This window comes from Sorex araneus, chromosome 1, assembly GCF_027595985.1.
Source record: "Sorex araneus isolate mSorAra2 chromosome 1, mSorAra2.pri, whole genome shotgun sequence".
NCBI classification, from domain to species: Eukaryota; Metazoa; Chordata; class Mammalia; order Eulipotyphla; family Soricidae; genus Sorex; species Sorex araneus.
The window spans coordinates 258,904,661-258,910,660 of record NC_073302.1 but is presented as its reverse complement, the minus strand read 5'-3'; the positions used below and the strand labels follow the sequence as shown (position 1 = coordinate 258,910,660).

General features: G+C 39.6%; 1 pseudogene; it reads right to left on the bottom strand.

The window, feature by feature from the left end:
- Nucleotides 1–303: 303 nt before the first annotated feature.
- Nucleotides 304–6,000, bottom strand: part of LOC101542027 (PDZ domain-containing protein 4-like) — a 192,160-nt pseudogene continuing 186,463 nt past the window's right edge.

The window sequence follows — 6,000 nt, the reverse complement described above, 5'->3', positions numbered from 1 at the left end:
TACTTTGCATGTAGTAGACCTAGATTCAATGCCTGGATTCACAAGGTCCTCTGAGTACAGCTGGGAGATACCTCTGAGCACAGAGCTGGAGTAGCTATGAGCAATGTCAAGCATAGCTCCAAGCAAAACACTAGCAAAGCACACAATCCAGTGAATGCAATCTAAAGATTCCAGTATCATATAATCATTAAAATTGAATTTAAAGATTTATGTATAGCTATATGAAAAATCGTTTTAGGTTTTGTAACAAATGACAGATAAAATTAAATATTAAATACACTGGCGTGCTGAGCTGTGAGTTGTCTAAGGCAAGATGGTGAGCCGGGTTCGGGAGAGCATGAGAGGTTCGGGTGGCATTGGCACCATCTGCTGGAACTCTATACGTGATTCCTGATGGATATCACAGGCTGTTTTGCCAGATTCAGATAGAATGGAGTGGATGGGGCATGGAGAAACCTTGGCAGTGACTGCAGTGTCACCACCCTCCCTGGCCCGGATGAGTCGCAGCACCGTTGGACATAGACCCGTGGCAGCAATGCGCGATATAAAACAAGATATAAAATCTAGATATAACAAATAATACAAGATATAAAATCTGGCACAGACCCTCCTCAATAGGGTCCTGCTCTGTCAGCTGCTCAACAACCTCCAGGTGCACTCCATCAACCTCAAAGAGGTCAACCAGAGTCCGAAGATGTCCCAAGTGCTGCCCAGAGACTCGCCAAGTGCATATTTGTCAGTGTGCAGCAGATCTTTACAACAGGCCAGTAGACCAAAAGCTTCCGGAAATTTGGTAGACTGGGAATACCTGTAAAGGCGATTAGAGGCCGCCCCAAAAAGCCTCTGTCCCTCTCAGAGAGCCCAGCAAAATACCGAGAGTATCCCGCCTGCACGGCACAGCCAAGCAAGCTACCAGTGGCATATCCGATATGCCGAAAACAATAACAATGACAATCCTCATTCTCCTGATTCTGAAAGAGCCCCCAATACACCATTGGGCTACATTAGCTCTAGACAGAGACAAATGGAGATGTTACTGGCACCCACTTGAGCAAATCAATGAACAATGGGATGACAGTGATACAGTGATACAGTGATTAAATAGAATAAATAGTGTTAAAAAATAGAAACAACTAATTGAATGTCAGAGATAGCAGAGTTCAGAGTAAGGGTATTCTGGGAATAGAGAAATATTTAATAATAACAAGGGTATCAATAATCAGAAATTGAGAAATCTTTAGTGTGTTTCTAACACCCAATAACAGAATAACTAAAATACATTAATCAAATTAGAGAGCTTATCCAAATCCATAGTCACTGCTAGAGATTTCAGCTCTCTTCTTTTAATTATTAATGAAAAGCAGAGAAAAATAAATAACACTATAAAAACCAGAGCAACAGTAATAAAAATTAACTATTCCTTATAAAAACTTACTGAAAAATGTATAATAATAGAAAATTATACTCTGTTTTCAAATTTATATAGAATATTTATTAAGGGCAAATACATTATTGGTAATAAAACATTTCAATACTATAAGGATTTTTGAATCATACAAATAATGTTCTATGAACAAAAGTAGAATTAGACAACAACAAATATCAAAACTATATATGGAAACATGGAATATATCATAATTTCAGGAACTGAACACATTTTAAGAAATTTAGGGCTTTAGACAATAATATATGTATATATAATAATATATGTGAATTTATATGATTTTTTTTTCTTAATCAGGATTAATCTGTGTTGAAAGTCACTGTCACTGTCATCCTGTTGCTCATTGATTTGCTCGAGCAGGCACCAGTAATGTCACCATTGTGAGACTTGTTACTGTTTTTGGCATATCAAATACGCCACGGGTAGCTTGCCAGGCTCTGCTGTGCAGGCTAGATACTCTAAGTAGCTTGCCGGGCTTTCCGAGAGGGCTGAGGAATCATAAGTCATAACATAAAATACATGCAATGAAGCTAAACTAGTCTTAGAAATTAAGAAATGCCTCATCAAACTTTTAAACTATGTTCTGCTTTTCATTTGTTTAATCATTTTAATGAATTTAGGGGTTTGTGAATTTATACAGGTATTAAGGTATTTGCTTTGCACAAAGCCAACCATGAATTTATACACCATATGGTCCCCTGAGCATTGCTTGTATATATATCAGGTATATCACTATACCTGAACACAAAGCCAGGAATAAGCCCTTAAGACTTTCATATCTAGGCCAACTCTGCCAAGAAAAATTTAGTGTTGGGGGAGGTTGGGCCACTCTCTGATAGCCTACCAACAGGGCCAGAATATTCAATGCTAGAGTCATTTTTTTGCCTTGGTCCCACTTTTTAAATGCTTGTATGAATAATTGAAATCTGCAATTAAAAATATCGCATAGAGTTGCACAAGACACTAGAAATGCTTAAAATGTGGAAAAATGTGATAAAAAACTACAAAATGCTATAAATAACAAAGATGAAAAGCAAATGGAGAGATACATCATGTTTACATATTTTAAAAATATTTAGATGTTACTTCTGCCCTACTTGATCTATAGAGCACATCTCATTGAGAAAATCACTTTAAAAATGGAATAATCTTAATTGTATAAATAGTAATATGATTGAAACAATAAAAACAGTACTTTTTTAAGCAACAAACTTGATTCATATATATTTAATGTCATCACTAGCTCTATATTAGAATCAAGATAGGGTGATTCTGACACACAGCAGACAATTAATAAATATAACAAGATATAAAATCTAAACTCACAAATTAATCTTAAAAGAGAGCAGCAAGATGCAGAGATGCCTCCAGATTTCACATCTGGCTGAGTTTCATCTTGGTTGCCCCAGAAGGGGTTGTAGGTGAGTCCACCACATGCCTCAATGGAGCTCCAGCATCCACAAACCTCCAGGACCCAATCTCCTACATCCTCAAGGCCAATCTCCACTGGCTCTGGATGAGCCTCATCCATGAGAATGAATCTGCTATAAAACTCAGGTTTGCATGTTTTGTAGGCTCTCATGGGATGGGTGATGGATGGCCTCCCCATCTTCCTGTTCTTCCAAGAGAGTGGTAGTCATGCCAAGGAACTGCCTCTGCCACTAATGGCTCATTCATGGCCATGATCCAGACTCACAGATAAATCTAGGAGGGGAGATACAAGCTGCAGAGATGCCTGCAGATCTCAAAGTCGTCATCCAGTTAATGCCCTGCCGAAGAGGCAGGGTAGGTTGGTGGGGGATGGGGTGGGGGTGGTGAGAGGGATACTGGGATCATTGGTGGAAAAGAATGGGCACTGGTGGATGGATGGAAAAGCGATCACTGTATGACTGAAATGCAAACATGAAAGTCCATAAGTTTGCAACTGTAACTCACAGTGATTCACTAATAAAAAATTTAAAGAAAAATTAACTCCACCTGTATCACCCTATTTAAAATTTTAGAATTACTGGAGCATCTCACACTCTACGCCACTGATGCACCAATATTTGATGGTGTGAAAAGTAGAAGGAAACCGTTCCCTAAGATATATATAGATATATATGTGTATATATATATATATATATATATATATATATATATTAGCACAGGGGGCTGAAGCAATAGCACCATGGGTTGGGCATTTGCCTTGCATGTGGCTGACCCAGGTTCAATTCTTCCAACCCTCTCAGAGGGCTCGGCAAGCTATCCCGCCCACACGGCAAAGCCCGGCAAGCTACCCGTGGCATATTTGATATGCCCAAAACAGCAAAAACAAGTGTCACAATAAATACGGTACTGATGCCAGCTCAATCGAATAGATGAGCAATGGGATGACAGTGATACAGTGATACAGCACAGAAGGTTCAACCTAAAACAACATGCTAGTAATCTCTTATAAAAGGGCTTAACGGCTCCAGGGTGAGATACAATATTCTTCACACACCTTCCTCCAAGGAAGTGAGGAAGGGAGGAAAGGAGGAAGGGAGGGAGGGAGAGAGGGAGGGAAGGAGGAAGAAAGAAGCAAAATTCAAAGTGATCGACATGTTTTATATCAAGCTCTCTTTGGTGATTATATCATTGCATACATTTGTCAAACTCATCAAATTGCACTCTAAACTTTAGGAAAAAAGTCTAATTTATACATCAAACTGATTAAAAGTTTAAATTGTTTTTTAAAAGGACAAGGAAGATTTAAAAATGGAGATTTTAAACTTAAACGATAATAAAATTAATTTAATGATGAAAGAAAACTGACTAAGTGATTAGGTTGTAATTAATTTTAAATAGGTTCTCTATATTTAAAACTAGTAATTAGCCTGATTTTTTTTGGTCCTTGATGGCTAAGTTCACTTTATTGAGACAAACCAAGAATCAAATTACTTGATTTCTGTTTCATGGTAAAAAAGACATGTTGCTCCTAAAGGACACAGCCAAAGATTACTTTGAGACAGAAAGGTCTCCTGTTCACATGCCATTATCAAACTATCATAGTTAATCATTTCTTCTTCTATACTGTACAAAATAAGAAGAACAAAGATGAGATCACAATAATGTTCAGTATCGAAGATACAAAAATCTCTTGGGCCATTGTTTGTTTCTTCTTCAATTCAAATAACACCTCCCAAAGACTAGCAAGTGTGTGTGTGTCTGTGTGTGTGTATGCACAATACTCATATACATAATTAAGTGGTCATATTAAAAGATACTGTAGTCATGAAATTAGCTTATAAATGGATGGCTGTGGAGAGTATCATGCTGAGTAAAATGAGTCAGAAGGAAAGGAACAGACATAGAATGATTACACTCATTTGTGGGATATATAAAACATATACTATGAGACTAATATCCAAGGACAGTACAAACATGGTCCAGAAGTATTGGTCCATGGTTGAGAGCCTAACTCAAGTGCTGTGAGAGAAGGCACTTAGGATAGACAAAGAACAACTAAGACAATAATTGTTGGGAATGATCACTCAGAATATGGAACTGCCTACTGAAAATAGGTAAAGGAAACAAACATGATAACATCTCAGTATTTGTATTGCAAACCATAATGCCCCACAGGAGACAGATTGATGAAAAGTGCCTGCCATAGAAGCAAGCTTGTATGGGTGTGTGACAGGAGGGAATCTGGGGATATTGTTGGAGGGAAATGTACACTGGTGGAGGGATGGGTGTTTAAACATTCATCATCATCATCATCCTCATCCCGTTTATCGTCTATTTTTTTTGAGCAGTCACCATTTGTCCTAGCCTTGAGATTTTAGCAGCCTCTCTTTACTTGTCCTTCCCAATGGTGCCTCATTGGAGGCTCTTTCAGGGTCAGGGAAACAAGACCTATCATTGTTACTGGTTTGGGCATATGAATATGCCACAGGGAGTTTGCCAGGTTCTCCCATGCGGGCAGGAAACTTGTGGTAGATTGCCAGGTTCTCTGAGAGGAGAACTAGGCTATAAAATGTCCAGCAGCTTGGTTTTATACTTTCTGGATATTGGCTGTGGATGGGATAACATGGCATAGGGGGCAGTTGCTGGGTGTGACCACCTAGCTACTGGAAAATGGGGGATCTGGATGGAAGAGGCCCAGTCCCAATCCGAGCAGACTTGGAGGTCTCAGCCCTGAGTCCCACACACCTGGATTCCTCTTCTGGTTCCTTCATGCGTGAGGCTTGTCCGAACCCATAGGGGCCTTGTGCATGGCTGTGTCTGGGTTCCAGAGGTTTTTGACTGCAGGGGTTCTGCTTGTGGCAGGGAGGGAAACTCAACCCACCCCCTCCAAGGGGCCCTGGTGAAGACAGCCAGGCGTGGGGGCAAGAGACCCCCAAATATAAGCTAACAATTCAGTGAGACATAAAAACCAGTGCAACAGGCATTCCTTGGAAGCACGTGGGAGAGCACAGACACATCCCATAATATACAACTGGTTGGAACACCTAACGTTGCCATGGTGGCACTTAAACAGATCTCTAAATACTCACAAATGGGGCTGGATTGATAGCACAGCTGGTAGGGTG